Here is a 17,810-nt window from a genome sequence, read left to right on the forward strand (position 1 = left end):
CAGGAGTTTGTGGTGTTTGTGTGGTCAGGTTGGTCCGGAGTTCATGATGAGTCAGTTCTACATACAAACCTGATTCCAAAAAGTTGGGACACTGTACAAATTGTGAATAAAAAAGGAATGGAATAATTTACAAATCTCATAAACTTATATTTTATTCATAATATAATATAGATAACATATCAAATGTGGAAAGTGAGACATTTTGAAATGTCATGCTTAATATTGGCTCATTTTGTATTTCATGAGAGCTACAAATTCCAAAAGAAGTTGGGACAGGTAACAATAAGAGGCCGGAAAAGTTAAATGTACATATAAGGAAGAGCTGGAGGACCAATTTGCAACTTATTAGGTCAATTGGCAACATAATTGGGTATAAAAAGAGCCTCACAGAGTGGAAGTGTCTCTCAGAAGTCAAGATGGGCAGAGGATCACCAATTCCCCCAATGCTGCGGCGAAACATAGTGGAGCAATATCAGAAAGGAGTTTCTCAGAGAAAAATTGAAAAGAGTTTGAATCATCATCTACAGTGCATAATAATCATCCAAAGATTCAGAGAATCTGGAACAATCTCTGTGTTTAAGGGTCAAGGAAGGAAAACCATACTGGATGCCCGTGATCTTCAGCCCTTAGACGGCACTGCATCACATACAGGAATGATACTGTAATGGAAATCACAACATGGGCTCAGGAATACTTCCAGAAAACATTGAACACAATCCACCGTGCCATTCACCGTTGCCGGCTAAATCTCTATAGGTCAAAAAAGAAGCCATATCTAAACATGATCTAGAAGCTCAGGCGTTTTCTCTGGGCCAAGGCTCATTTAAAATGGGCTGTGACAAAGTGAAAAACTGTTCTGTGGTCAGACGAATCAAAATTTGAAGTTCTTTTTGGAAAACTGGAACGCCATGTCATCCGGACTAAAGAGGACAAGGACAACCCAAGTTGTTATCAGTGCTCAGTTCAGAAGTCTGCATCTCTGATGGTATGGGGTTGCATGAGTGATTGTGGCATGGGCAGCTTACACATCTGGAAAAGCACCATCAATGCTGAAAGATATATCCAAGTTCTAGAACAACATATGCTCCCATCCAGACGTCGTCTCTTTCAGGGAAGACCTTGCATTTTCCATCATGACAATGCCAGACCACATACTGCATCAATTACAACATCATGGCTGTGTAGAAGAAGGATCCGGGTACTGAAATGACCAGCCTGCAGTCCAGATCTTTCACCCATAGAAAACATTTGGTGCATCATAAAGAGGAAGATGCGACAAAGAAGACCTAAGACAAGAATGGGACAACATTCCTATTCCTAAACTTGAGCAGCTTGTCTCCTCAGTCCCCAGACGTTTGCAGACGGTTATAAAAAAAGAAGAGGGGGTGCCACACAGTGGTAAACATGGCCTTGTCCCAACTTTTTTGAGATGTGTTGATGCCATGAAATTTAAAATCAACTTATTTTTCCCTAACAATGATACATTTTCTCAGTTAAAACATTTGATGTGTCATCTATGTTGTATTCTGAATATTATATGTTGATATTTGAAACTTCCACATCATATTGCATTCTGTTTTTATTCACAATTTGTACAGTGTCCCAACTTTTTTGGAATCGGGTTTGTACTTTGAGGAGCATTAAAAAGCCTTTGATAATGCTTGCATTCTGGACATGTTCCATGGTATTATTTGATTTACCTTGGAGTATCATGTAAATATGTGACAGAAGACATGGAGCAGATGTTCTGTAGTGCTGAAGAGGTTGTGACTATTGTTTGATCTGGATATCTCACACCTGGTTGAGTATCTCATATGTGACCAGTAGAGGGATGTGTTGTTTAGGCGTTAGTGCACAGTACAGCATCACACACACTCACTCTCACATTCATTCACTGCAGCTTTTATCCAATGTTCAGTTTATTTGTTCATGGCTGTTTTACAATATATGTGTTTGCAGAGCAGCTTTAGAAAAACATAGTCCGTCCCGTATGCAGGAGTGCGGTATAGATAGAGGTTATGGCTGGAAATTGAAAATGGATATTTGATGTATATTGCATGTAACCATAAACACATTTACATGTCAGTGATGACTGTTGAGGGATCAGAAACTTGGGCCGCATCTGAAATCTCATATTGTCAGAGTAGGTACTTCTTTTGATGAATTAACTGAGTACATTCTGTATAGTATGAATGTGACTCAGAATACTGTTAAATTTCAAATTAATCAGGCTGATGTACGTAGTTGTTTTGGTCAGGTTAAGGTTGGGAAAAGTCCAGGCCCTGATCATATTGGTGGTAGGCTGTTGAGGAATTGCGCAGAGCAGCTTTCAGGGATTTATTCATTTATTTTTAATGAATCATTAAAACTTTCTAAAGTCCCTCGTCTATAGAAAGATGCAATTGAGGTGCCAATTGCGAAAAAAAGAAATTCTCCTTCTCTTAAAGATTATAGGCCTGTTGCATTAACCTCTTTGGTTATGAAATCTTTTGAAAAAATAGTAAGGAAGGAGATTTTAGCCTCAACACAGTCAGCACGTGACCCTATGCAGTTTGCATATAGATCTGGTAGAGGAGTTGATGACGCCACTTGTACCCTACTGAATATGAGTTTAAGACATTTGGAAGGAAAAAAGAATCATGTACGTTTGCTATTTATTGACTTTTCTTCTGCTTTTAATTGTGTTCAGCCTTTTATCTTGGCAAAGAAATTGAGAGATAATTTTCATTTAGATTTAAACATTGTGCGTTGGTTGGTGGATTTTTTAACCAATAGATCCCAAAGAGTACGTGTCAATGGAGTGTTGTCCAATGTATTATAGTCTTCCACAGGTACCCCACAGGGTTGCGTTTTGTCCCCTCTTTTGTTTTCTTTATATACTGACGATTGTCGTAGTATTTTTAATGGGAGACACATTGTTAAATTTGCGGATGACTCCGTGATTGTGTCTCTTATTAATGAGTTTGAATCAGATTCTGGTCCAGTGACAGATCATTTTATCCAATGGTGTGATGCTTCATTTTTAAATATTAATGCTTCGAAAACAAAAGAGATGTTCATTGATTTTCGTAAGAAGAGCTCTGTACCTGTGTTGCCCTCTGTCATAAAGGGACATCAGGTAGAAGTGGTTACCCAGTACAAATATTTAGGGACTGTACTTGATGATAAATTACAATTTGAGGCAAACACTGATATTATTAGAGGAAAAGCTCTTCAGCGTATGTATTTTCTAAGGAAACTTCGATCCTTTAACATGGATGTTTCTTTCATGAAAATGTTTTATACTTGTTTTATTGAAGCGGTTTTAAGTTTTTCTATTGTTTGTTGGTATGGTAATCTTAATGTTAAGAACAGGAGGAAGTTGTCAAGCATAGTTATAATGTGCAGTAAGATAGTGGGGATCGAATTAAGGACTATCACACAAATTTATGAGCATAGGACGACTAGGAAGGGCCAGTTAGTCCTTTCCAATGTCACTCATCCACTGTGTGTTGATCTTCAATTACTTCCTTCAGGATGGAGATTTAAACTCCCCTTGTGTAAATCAAATAGATATAGAAATTCATTTATACCTGCTGCAATTAGGTTTTTAAATGAGTTATTGTAATTTGTGTGTTGTGTTGTTATATGTATGTGTATGTGTATACTGCTGTCTACACAAAGAATTGCCCTTGAGGACAATAAAGTTTAATCAATCAATGTGTGCAGTATGAACATAGTACGTACATTTGTCATATGAACCACCAACATCAGGCCATTCACAGATCCTTCAGTAAAGTACAGATACTCAAAAGTACAAGTATCTGGCCTAAAGCATTCTTCAGTAAAAGTAAAAAAGTACAACCTAACATCGAGAGCACGTTTGAGCTTCTGTTTATCATATTTAATGTGCATAAAATAATGCAATGAGTAATTTTAAATTGAAATAAAATTGTGAGTAAAAAGTACATTTTTTTCTTCAGAAATGTAATCAAGTAAAAGTACAAGTAGTGAGTTTAATTTGTACTTGAGTAATGTACAGATAAGCCCAAAATAATACTTACTAGTACATTAATCAAGTACAATGACTCAAGTATTTTACACCTCTGGAGATCTGAGTCTAAATTGGGTTCATGTAAAGTTGTAATGGTTCCACTAGAGGTCAGTATGGGACTGTAACTCTCATAATGCCAATCTTCACAAATGCTATATTCATCATCATCATAATCATTTACCTTAAGTCCATGGACAGACCGCAGACAGTCTGCAAAAAAAAAAAAAAAAAAAAAGTGGTTAAATAGTTTTATAATAATAACATCCTCTTGTTAAACCACGCTAAACATGTAAATGTCTCCCTTTCGGTACAGCATAGTGAATCCACTACATGTTTAAGGATGTAAACATTGACTAGTTAATATCTTTATGTCACACAGAAAATGATGTGTCTCACTCTATTTCTCATGTGGTTTTGAATTCTATTGTCCTAGTGTTAAAGCACCAGACGAGAGATAAAGGCACCTCTGTCTATTCCTCTCTTTCATGACACTCACATTAAATATTTAGAGACTGTAGAATGCATCAGAATGAGGCCTTGCATGTCTTTGCAGCAGCAGTATGTGTCTGTTGTCCACCGTAATGCGTGTCGATCTGATCTCACTCTCATTGGTCACTGCTGTGTGGTTAGGGACGTGGCTGATATTAAAGGTCGATTGATATGATTATGATCGGGGCTCTATTCATTAGAGCTGTGAGTGTGATTGTCTGTTCAGAGCCGCTGGGAATAAAACAACCATTACTGATTCATCACGCATCCTGCAGCACAGAGGAAGACGAGGAGAGACAGATGTCCTCAGAACAGAAAGATACGCTGTGCATGACTGATCAGAGTTTGTGATCATTAATTATTGAAAAGCGCTTACAACGCAGTGCCTTCATTTGACGTAATGTCATCGTTTCAACTCAAGTAACTCAGTGTGGGGTGAAAACAGCATCTCAGTATATGGGTGTGGTCTGGCAGAGGCAGACTAAAACACGCCAGATATGAATTTTATGGGAGGAATAGATGATTTGATAGGGATAATTGACCTGAAAATTGTCATGTTGTTCCAGATCTGTATAACTTTGCTCTGTTAAGCACAAACAGACGTGGTCAGGATGAACTGTTTTTGTCTGAAAACAGCACTGTTGCTGTAAAATGTGCATGCTATTTTATTATGACAACTGTAATAGCCCTTTGTTTATTGTGCAGTACAACATTATGAATCATAATTTGCAGCTTTTTAAGAAAGAATCAGATTTGGTAGTATGAGTTACAGGACATTAGTTTTAGCCACTGAAATAGACCATCCACATTACATTTACATTACATTTACATTTAATCATTTAGCAGACGCTTTTATCCAAAGCGACTTACAAATGAGAATAGAAGCAGTCAGGTCAACAAGAGAACAACAACAGTATACAAGTGCCATGACAAGTCTCAGTTAGTCTAGTATAGAACGCATAGGTAGGTTTTTTTTTTTTTTTTTTTTTTTTTTAATAAAAAGACAAGAAAAGGAAAAGTTCTAGTGTTAGTTGGTTAAGTGCTGGCGAAAAAGATGAATCTTTAGCTGTTTCTTGAAAATGAGTAAAGACTCAGCTGTACGGATTGAGATTGGGAGGTCATTCCACCAGCTGGGCACAGTCCAGGAAAAGGTCCTTGAGAGTGATTCCATGACCTCCTTCCAAAACATCACCTTACTACAGACATAAACTAACAACAGAGCAGAGGCGGACCGAGTACACAGCTTCATTACTTGAGTTAAAGTACAGATACCCCTTGCTAAATTTTACTCAAGTACAAGTACTAAAGTCAGAAGTCTACTTAAGTAAAACGCTGTTAAACAACCACACCACTTCAATTTCAGTATGAGGTCCTAAATTGTGTAGAGATGCGCCTCACAGCTATCAAAATAATTGAATGTTATTGAGACGTAATTATCATAAATACTAGATGGACCAGGTTGATGGGTCCTTAATGTAACTGATGATATTCTTAGCACTAAACAACTTGTCACAATCTGATTGTTTCCCATTGCTACGCAGCCAATGAGCGTGCTGCTGGATGATTAGCATTCGCTTGAGCATTGCAGCATGCTTTCAGAGCTCCTCTGAAACCCTCCAACTTCCCTAACTCCACCTGTATAGATCTGCTACAGGTTATTTTATATGCTATTTGTGCAGCAGCAGTATGTCTTAAATATTTACAGCACCATGTCAGCTTATGCATTGGCAGTAACAAGTTCTCGTAGCTGCTTGCAGCAGCAATAATCACAAATACAGCAATAACCAACAGCAGCAGCAATTCAGCATCAGCTTAGCAGTTCAATCAGGACCACTTCGGTCAAGTATATTTATTACAGTTATATTGTATACAGTTAGTGTTGGCGGTATGGTTATGTTCTGTCCATGCAGCCATGCTTGGACAGAGCGGGGAGAGCAGCAAGACAAACCCCCCTGGGGTACAGAACAGAACCATTATAAGCATACATAATTACAATTCACAATTACATGAGTTGTAACACAAACATGATAGAGAAAGCTTCCAATGAAGTGACTGTAAAGAAAGAACAAGGTCAGATTGGATAACAGGTTAGTTGGTGGAGTTGGGGTTGGAGGAGGGAGTTAGTTGAAAGCAGCGATGCGATGGAAGAGGCACAGAATGGGAAATTAAATAGACCGCTTGTGATAGGTGTTGAGACCGGATTGGTGCACGTCAGTCGGTTGATGCAAGCGTGACTAACGTGGCCTCACTGAACTAACGCGATTCTGAATATTCCACCAAGACCACCTAGATTAACACTGTCATAACCATTACCATACTAATATCTCATGATAGCTCATGAGTTCTCATGATAGACCTATGAATTATCTTTTTTTTTTTATTATTATTATTATTTTTTTTAGTTGTAATCATCATTCATAGTTCGGTTTGGGAGTACAAATTCCTCTTCCAAATAATAATAATAATAATAAATAAAAATAAAGGCAAAATATGTAAATAAATAAATAAAAATAAAAATTATGAAAAGAAACCCCTGCAAAGGTTCATACTAGACCCATTAAAACACCAATATATCTCCCAGCCACATCTAAAGGGCAGGAGCAAAATAAAAATTCCCCAAAATTATACCAAGCCAGCATACTATGATTGTAAATTGGCATTAAACAAAATAAGAAAGAGTTAATATAACAGGCTTCTTCTTAGCATCTGTTTCCATGGTGACTCTTGGATTCTGCGTTCTGTTGAGAATGTCTTTGTGTTCACCATGAACTCTGAGTTTCAATTAACTGAATATTAATCAGCTGAAAGTTCAGGGACAATATTACGCCTATCAGCCAATCCACCTACAATCAGGGATATAAATGGCATTGACATAATTATGATGAGCGTCCACAACTAAACAAACCATATCTGTTTTTCTCTTACTCTATTTGGGCAACACACAGAAATGGAGAAATATAATTTTACCAGTTTTTAATCTGCACTCAGTAACCTAAAAAAAAAGTTTTGTCGCTGTCAACTCATCATCATTAAAAAAAAAAAAAAAAAATTAATTAGACATTATGCCTAAAAACCTACAGCATAATTAAACTATCATAACTTTTTCTCCCACCTGCAGCCTACAACCACCAGCAAGACAAACAATTCAAACACTGCCATTGTTCTGCAAACACAAAATTGCATAAATGAAGAAGAGTTTTATCTTCTAGCAGGCACATATAAAAGCACCACCAATTGGCTTGGGCACATTTACGACGTGGCGCTGGACGGGAAAATGCGAACAGCGCAGGACTGAAACTAGCAAACACACTTGTGCTGCGCCTTGCGTCGCATTGTGCCGGGTGTATTATAGGGCCCCAGATGTGCTAAAACTTTAGCCACATTTAAACCCAGACTGAAAACTGTGCATTTATTAAATTCATTATAGTCTGCATTATAGTCATTCAGCATTACAGTGTCATTGAAAGACATATATATATATATATATATATATATATATATATATATATATATATATATATATATATATATTTATATTTATATATATATATATATTTTACATTTAGTAGGTTCTGAAAGATATAACTTTTAATTTAAGTGAACATTGAACAATCTTCACATTAACTATAAAGTGAATTTAATAGTATTGGCATAATTGAGTGCGTTTTTGTCAGTTAAAGAGCTACTGGTGCTGTCTGAAGTGACTCAGCGTATGCAAACAGCCGAACGCGCAGCCTTTCAAACTTAAACTAGAGTTGTTAATATCTCACAACCCCCTCACACAAGCACTTGTCAATGCTGCAGTCTATTGATGTTGCAGAAAAATTTGTAAATTGATGTTGTGGCGTCTATTCCTTTTCTTTTTTGGCTGTAAAGAAAGTTCTTGACTTGAAGTTTTGAAAAGAGAACCCAAGATCAGAGAAATGCATAGAAACAAGTTTTATTTGATGATTAAAAAAATAAATAATCAGAGGTCCAGGCTGCTGAGTCCCAAAACATCAACCCCAATGGGGAAAATGAAACACGAGTATCCAAGGTCAGGCAGAGTTTGTCACCAAGAGGTCAATCAGGATACAAACAGTTCAAACGAGCGAGCAGAAGCAGAGCAAGAGAAGGTGAACAGTTGTATCCATAAAGGCAGAGAGCAGATCAAAGATCAGAAAGTGCAGGAGAGGATTCCATAGTAGCAGTGACAACTTCCACTGGTAACAGTGCAGTGGGGAAAGGAGCAGGGATCTGTTTCAAAGGACTTGAACACAAAGAGCTGTAGGATGCTGGGTCCTTAAATCTGGAACACACAGACGAGGCCCTAAAGTAGGTGCAGTAGGTTCTTAGTCTGGAAAACGCAGGTGAAAGTATGTTAAAGGGAAGGTTTTCTTGCTTGATCAAATGTCTGTACTTCTCTCTCTTACAGGACTGAAACTCAGAACTTGGTATTGTTATTAGATCAGTTATTGCCTCTTTAAAGTTTTGCCAATACATTTCTCACTTCCCAATCCACAACCAGAATACCTTTGGCAATATTCTACTCAAGTAGAGACCAAACATGATGGAAAAGGGTTTTTATGGAATTATTATGGCGGTCAAAGGCTAAAACCTTGGGAATGAATGCCTAGAAGGGTGAAAGGCAGAAACTGCATTCCAATCAAAATGTAGCAAACCTTTGTCCACTGAGAGGGGCTCCGCCTTAAACTTGACCCTGGAATGTACTGTCCACCACACCTTCTTAAAATCCGATGATATTAATGTTTCCAGCCTCCTAATACATTCCTTTCCATTTTGACCCTGTCACCCTTGCATCAATTTTGGTCACACTCAAACCCCCAAACACTAATTTTACTGTCCATACACCTGAACCACTACATGTCCCTTCTATAATATCCTTTTCTTACCATATTCTTATGCTTAATCATTCTCATCTGGATCAAGTTCTTTGTCTCCCCTACATCTCCTTTCCCGTAGCAAAAGATACAAATTAATCTTATTACAATATTGAGAAGAATATTGAGGGGCATCCTATACACTCATACTTCATTCCTACCAGGCATTTTCTAAAAAAAAAAAAAAAAGGAGGACTGTAATTAGCCAAAGAAAGAATGGGAGGGACTCAATAGGTTAAAGGACAGATCTGAATCATGCAAAGGAGGGGTTTGGAAAAATTAATTGCTGAGCAAGTCTTTTGGGAGTTGTTTGAGCAAATAAGGTAAAAATAAATGCATATTGTAAGAAAATGAAAGTGTTTTTGACCATGCATGCATGTCAACCCATTGTTGGGGACTCCCAAAACCGAAATATGAACCTTTCATAATCCATAATAACTTCACTTTAAAAAGGATAGAGAACATCAGGGTGTCTCAGAGAGGGAGATTTTTAATACTGAGACTGGAAGAGACTTAGCAGCTGTAACTAAGTGTTTGGAAAAAAACCCAGATAGCAGCAGGCAAGATTAATTTAATGGACAATATGAGTCCCAGAGTAAAAGTGGATGGTAATGGATAAGAGATTTGCATAGGCATACGCAAACATCTATATAGCGGGCTGAATGGTGGCAGTGCTTCCAAAATGTAGAAAACTATCTGCGGGCTATTATCATGTAATGTGTGGGGTCTGGAAATATACAAAAGAGGAGTTTTTGGAATAGCAGACTTTAAACCAACATCATGAACTCAAAGTAAGATAAGGTCTAAAAGATCATGAGATAGTGAGGTTAAATTGTTCAGGAGTAATAAGTATCAGATGTCAGGAGAAAATGAGCCCAGATAGAGGATTATGGGAAATATAGTTCTCAAGAGTGAAGGAGTTAAAACTCTAGGGATGTAGCTCTCTGGTGGCGGTCCGGAGAGGAAGCAGATGCCATGGTTGTTACAGTCAGGATTGGCAAAACATACAGGGTCTTTCAAACCACAATTCTTTTTGTTATCATACATTGCCATGGATTTGGCACTCTCTTCAAAATGTCTTTATGAGTTCACCATCAATTTCCAACACTTAAGTTGACTGGACTAACTCCAGAGTGTCTTTTTGGAACTGATAACTCTAAGCGAGGTTTGGGTTAATAAACTGAGAGTTCAGGGTTTATATAACAGCTAGTTAACTCTGCTTTATGGAAACACCAAATCAAGTTGCCTTTATTAATTTATATAGTACTGTATACAGTAGAGAATGTTTAAAAGCAGCTTCTGAGTATTGAACAGGGAAGTAGCAGAATCAGTGATGCCAGATATAAGAAAAATCCAAAAGCGGTGTCATTATTCAGATCCATTAAGTTCAATGTTGACTTAGCTCAGTTCAACAACTGTGCAAACTTCAATTCTAAATTAAGTTAAATTCTGTGATAAGCAGCTTTACTGAAGACAGTAGTGTCGATATTCAGCTCCAGGCAGTTCAATAATGATATTATTCAGTTTAATAACAGTGTCAGTGTTGCAAAATTTGTCAATTATAAACAAATTTGATTTGGCTATAAAGCAGCTCTATGGAAGAGAATAATGTCATCATTCAGCTCAATTCAATTCTAGTTTTTTGCTCATCCAATATTTTCAATGCTGAAATCCCAACTTAGCAAGTCAAAGGGTGACTGTGGCAAGGAACCCAAACTCCATTAGGTGACATTATTGTGGGAAAAATTGTGTTAATTTCGGTGACCAGTTCTCCTCTGGCTAAATCAGGATGCATTACAAAATCATTAGGGGAAGGAAGAGTTATAGTCTGTCCAGCAGGTTGAAACCACTAAGCAGATGCACAGAATGAAACAAACAACAGGAAGGAAAGCATGTATGATTCTAGTCATGGGCCAACCAAAAAGAAAACAAGAAAAAAATTGCTGTAATCAAGACATGACCACATAAAGACATCCAAAGTAGCAGACCATCCAGATACAAAGATATAAACAAGATGTAAGATGTTGCTGCATCTTAGGTAACCAGCTCGACCTCATCTTTTCACACAATTTTATCACAGATAACATCTTGGTAGAACCCTTGCAATTCTCGGATCATTTCATTTTTACTTTTAATCTACATCTACACTGTAAAAAATTGTGCCGTTAAATAACAGTAATTTACTGGCAGCAGGGGTGCTAGTAAAGTACTGTTAATTTACAGCTTTCAACCATTAATTTACCACTCTTTTTTTACAGTATTTTACCGTAAATTATACCATCGAAATTAACTATTTCATTTGAGTCCACTGAGAAGGAATATTTCTTAATATAAAACTGCAAAAACTTAATGTGTAATAGTAAAGAAACCAAATACATGACTTTTACTCAAATCACTGCAGTTCATTGTCAGCTATAGCACACATGTATGTGCTGAAATACTTAACACAGAGATCACCACTGTATCAGTGACTCCACATTTACTGTCTTTATATAAAGCAGCAAAAGATCAATGGTTGTGGCTCATCATTGACTGAAGCACAGGCTCTACTCACCAGCACAATGGTGAACAACAAAACTACATTAAACTAACAGATCTCTCTTGTGCAAACACACATTAATACAGTCGAGTTCAGTATTTACACTGATTATCAGTGTATGACTTTGCATACATTTTTTTCTATGGATGTTCACAAATATGTTAGTTAAATTAACTTTTTTTCATTTGGTAAATCTGACATTTACATTTTACAGTATATTACTGTTTTTCCTTGACTTAATGGCAACAAACTGTAGAAAAACACTTTTTTTGCTGTAAACCATTAATTTACAGTAAACAAACTGTAGAAAAACAGTTATTTACTGGCAGCAGGGGTGGCAGCAGAGGTGCCAGTAAATAACTGTTTTTATACAGTTTGTTTACTGTAAATTAATTACAGTTTATTACTGTTAAATTATGTTTCATGCTGTTTTTTCTTCATCTTAAATCTTTAACCCTTTAAACCCCACAACAAAATCCTCAGTTTTAAATGAACACGTATAATGTGTGCACACTACAGAGTGTTTGAGTTACACTGAATCAGTGAAGTTAATCAGATAATTCTGTGATTAATTGATGATTGAGCATAAGTGATGAACACCTGCTATTAACAAACAGAATCACTAAAGGAAAGAGAAACACAAGAACTACAAATGGCTTCAGCCACAGCCTTAGATGAAATCAATTGAAATAAAAGAATTCATCATATCTCTCAAGATCTGATTAAACAACTCCTAAAACAGCTTCACCAGATTCACATTAATAACCAGACTGACTTTATTCTGTCAGATGTCTACAGAAGATCTTATTGAGAGTTAAATAGATTTAGGTGTTTTTTTCACTACCATGATGGAGATCAGTGTTTACTTTAGTTGGGCTCTTGAACGTGACTTTTCAACAACTAAGGTTTTTTTTTTTACATGCTGTAACAATGCATCTTCGGAACTTGTTATAGCAAAAAAAAAAGGTAAACAGAAGAAAAAAAATCTGGTATTGTTGTTTATAGACTGACAAGAACAAGCACTCTATTATTTCTGATCCAATCCTGTGTCCCTTCTCTTATTGAATATTGTTACTACAGCAAAATAAGAAACACTGCTGAGCCATAAGTTAAGACTGTTAAGAAAATTTCACTCATAAAAAAAACCTTTTCTCAAATTTAGACAAAAACATCAATAATCAGTGTATGAATTACAACAATGGTGACAATCCACAAAATAAATAAACAGATAAGTTGTGAACATCACAAAACATGCTACTAAAACTTAAGACAAAAGCAAAATTATAAGCGCATAAGAATTCAAGAAATAAGTGGACAATCCAGGAGCATAATTTATTCATGCCGCAATGCATGCTGGGAGTCATGGATTAGTTTTATACTGTGCTGGTACCCAGCATGCATTGTATCATGAACCTTTTGATTGTCACCATTGTTGAGATTCATATGCTGATTGTTGATGTCTGTCTTTGAGTGTTGCAGACACCACTGCGCAAAATATTTAAAACTAAAACTGTCATTAAATCCATATGTACTGGTTATCACATTACTGTTCAATCTTATAAAATTGAAGGAACAAAAAAAATTGTGTAATTCACTCACATTTCAAAAAAACAAATTAATATTTGATTACTGTGGCAACACTTTAAGTCAGTCTATTAGATCATGCCTGATAGAAACGCCACAATTACTTGACTATCAAAATTAATATTGCTGTAACAGACGTATCATAAAGATACAAATATAGCAATGAAACAAAATTTAAAGTACAAAAGCCAAGGGTCAGGAGCCCAACTAAAGCAAACACTGATCTCCACAATGGTGACGTCAAACGAAACAGTAACATTATCATCTAAATCTCTGTAATTCTCAATAAGATCTTTTGATATCTGATCTCTGATCTGATAGAAATAAAGTCTGTCTGGTTAGTAAGGTGTGAAGCTGGTAAAGCTGTTTGTTGATTGTTTAAATCTTCAGTTGATTTCATCTAAAGCTGTGGCTGAAGTCAGTTATAGTTCTTGTGTTTGTCTTGTTTCTCTTTTCTTCATTGATTCTACTCGTTAACAGCAGCTGTTGATCAGTGTCTGGATTCACTCATTAGTTTTCATTCTCTCTGTCAGGTGGAATATATTAGTAAACTCATGTAGGGAATAGCGAATGAGGGTGTGATTTGAAACACAGACACTGATGTCGACTTTGAACTTTGTTAATTACGATATATAGCAGCAGGCTACCTTCTCGAAAATGATGAATATTACCCAGAATGCACTGTTTTAATGAAAAACAGTATTTTACTGTCGAAATTTGGCCGTTTTTTTACAGCGATTTTTAACAGTGTATCTTCTTCTGTATCACCTCCCCTTCTGCCAGTGTTGTTTAGATGAAACCTAAGGTCTTTTTCTGCTTCTTGACTTTCCTCTGTAGTTATTATCATTAGATGTGAATTGTTCCACAAATATGCTATTTTTTATCCTAACTACCCAGCTAACAGAATTTTGTTACAATAACTTTCTCCAAATATTCAGTGTTGGTTCTAGGAACATAAAAAATTTCAAATTTTCTTGATCTTAGAGGAATGTTTTTGAAAGTTATAATGTTCCTCAAACGTTCTGTCAACTTAATTTTTATTTAAAATTCAACATTATAGGAACATTGATTTGTAACATTCCAAAAACATAAAAATGTCCTTAATGTAAGTAGAATGTTATTTAAAGGTTAGTATCATGTTCCTGAAACAACGTTCAATTATTCAAAACACCTGCTATGAAACAAAAGCACTAAAAGAAAGAGACATAAGAACACAAACTACATCTTTCTTCTGCCACAGCCTTTTATGAGTTGAAGATACAAGACTTTAAATCTCTCAAGATCTGATTAAATGACTCCACAAACTTGACTTTATTTCTGTTAGACGCTATATAAGTTCTTATTGAGAATTAACAGAGGTTTAGAATGTTTAATTTAAAGTCACCATCACGGAGTTCAGCGTTTGCTTTAGTTGGGCACTTGACCCTTGACTTATGCAATGTTGCTTTTTTGCAGCAATTGCAGGTGTTTTCAGAAAACATTTCTGCATTGAAAAAGCAGATCAGTATGTTTGTTTCAAATATGTTGGAAAATTTACATGGGAACAAAATAAACTCCAATGTGAAAAATATAATTTTTAAACACTTTCTGTAAGATTTTCCAAAACTATTTAAAAAGATGAATACATCACACTTAGACATCAGGACTCATCATACAAACCTCAACAATGGTGACAACCCCCCCCCAAAAAATAATTGCAGCAATGCATGCATGGAGCCCTGCATGGGTTTTGTGTGCTGGTATGAAGTATGTCACCATTGTTGTGTTTTATATGCATAATGATGATGTCTGTGAGTGCATTAATAACGCAAAACATGTTTTAAACAAAAAGTTAACAATGACAGTATTTATACACTCCCAAAAAGCTAAATTCAGGATTTTCACATTGGTTAAATTACTTAAACCACTTTAATACAGTCATTTGTCCGTCACTAAAACAAACATGTTAAACTGCTTTATCAACAAAGAAATATTTTCTGAAAACATATGCAATTGTTGCAAAAAAAGCAACTCAAGAAGAGTCGAGGCTCAAGAACCCAACTAAGTCAAACACTGATCTCCATGATGGTTACATAAAATGAAACTTTCAAGAAGACATCAAAATCTAAACCTCTGTTAATTCTCAATAAGAACTTTTGTAGACGTGTGACAAAAATAAAGTCAATCTGGTTAGTAATACTGTAAGTGAAGCTGGTAATGCAGAGTTGTTTAATCAGATCTTGAGAGATTTAAAGTCTTATATCTTCAGTTCATCTAAGGCTGTGATTGAAGAAAGTTTTTTATTTCTCTTTCTTTCAGTGCTAGTTCACAAGTGTTTGAATGATTGAACATTTCAGGAACATCATACTAACCTTTAAATAACATTCTACTAACATTAAGGAAACTGGACATTTTTATGTTCTTGAAATGTTACAAATAAATGTTCCTAGAATGTTGAATTTTAAATCAAAATTAAGTTTACAGAACGTTTGAGGAACATCATACCTTTTAAAAATGTTCCTCTAACATCAAGAAAACTGGACATTTTGTTATGTTCCCAGAACCAACACTGAATATTTAGAGAACGTTCTTGTAACAAAATTCTGTTAGCTGGGTAGCTGCCTAGACAATATCTGTCCAGTTTTATTCAGACCTGAACAAGCTACTTCCTCCAGCCCCTGGTTAACCAAAGTCATCCGCAAGCATCAGACTAAACTCAGGGCAGTGGAGAGAAAATGAGACCAAATCAAAAAATTTCAACTGCTCTCAGCAGGTATCAGTGACTGCTATCTTCATTTTCCACCAAAGTTTATGGTGCCAAAACTACCTTCTTCTATAACAAGATTAACAGCTCATCAGACACAAGCTAAAACATTCAGTACTCTCCTTTATCCCCCTTTGCCACCTGTTAACTGTAACTGCTGTAACTACTGCTGATTTAGCAAATTACTTTACAAAGAAAACCACATCCATCAACAGTCATTTCCCGACTCCACTCACCCAGGATCTGTCAGACTCACAAAGCTGACCATCTTCTCTCCTCCTTGTCTCCTCTTACAGAAGATGAATTCTCTAAACGTATCCTCTCCAGCCACCTTACCACATGTCCTATCTTAACCCAATCCCCTCACATCTCCTACAATCTCACATACATCATCAGCACGATATTTAAAAGAAACCCAAAATAACTTGTTCTCCCAGCAACCTACAAACACCAGAGTAACAAATCATTTAACCACTGCCATTGCTATACAAACAGGAAATGGCATATAGAAAGAGAGTCATGCCTTTTGGCAGGCGTGTACTACAGCTCCACCAATCTGCTTGACCACAAACACACACACACACAATGACATATCTGAATTATGAAAATAGTTTTAAACAGTGTTTTTTTGTGTGTGTATGCTGTAATTTTTGGTAAAAGATGTATGTTGAATGTTGTGTCTAAATGGTTCACATCAAAGTCAATGACAGTACAATATTGTGTTAATTCATGCCAATCTACAGTAAGTAAAATAATTAATGTGCTGTCTACAGTAAGTAAAGTCTCGGGCATTAAAGGTTAACGGATATAAATGATTCAACTAACATGACTCACTGTCAGTGTAAATTAGTTAACAATCAGTTAAATGTGGGATTATGCAACTGAAAGCACAAATCGACGCGCATCTTATTATTTAACACAGTTAATTATGCATTGCATAGTCTCCATTATTAAGCTCAAATCTTGCTGTGTATGATTAGTTTCACACCTTTGACCTCATCATCATTAATCATGTTGACTGACCTCAGCAGCGCTCTGAAAGCATCGGTTTGTCTCTTCTGAGCATCTGCTAACAGACTGCTGTAGAGGTGCTGATGTGTGTATCTCACCAAAACATGCCCAGATCACATTCCATCCAAGATTAAAGAAATAAAAAAAACCTATATATTGCATAATGACACAGTTTCAGGACAGTTGAGTTGCATTCTATGAATGTGTGAATGTAAGAATACAGCGTTTCTAAAATCATTTCTAAATCTACATGTGTTCTCCTGCTGTCATTAAATTATTAATGCAGCAGTGTGTGTGTTCAGCTAGTTAACCCATATATTAGGATTATAGTGTTATGGCAGCAGCATATAGGAACATTTGGTGCCTGCTTAGATGCTGGTGGCCTACACAAACTGCCTCATAAGTTTATAGTAAACTGTGTTACTGCAGTCTACACTGTATGCTTTAGGACCTCAGGGAAAACACAGTGAGCTCAAGGGAGACAAATGAGGCACTGTTTCCCTCTGAAAGTTAATCTGCTGTGTAAAATCA

The 17,810-nt window shown here is 36.2% G+C and overlaps 1 protein-coding gene across 1 annotated transcript in view; it reads left to right on the top strand.

The window, feature by feature from the left end:
• LOC132123125 (schwannomin-interacting protein 1-like) overlaps positions 1 to 17,810 on the top strand; it is a 273,684-nt gene that overhangs the window by 69,834 nt on the left and 186,040 nt on the right. The window lies entirely within an intron of this gene.

Source organism: Carassius carassius, chromosome 41 (assembly GCF_963082965.1).
Source record: "Carassius carassius chromosome 41, fCarCar2.1, whole genome shotgun sequence".
In the NCBI taxonomy this organism is placed as follows: domain Eukaryota; kingdom Metazoa; phylum Chordata; class Actinopteri; order Cypriniformes; family Cyprinidae; genus Carassius; species Carassius carassius.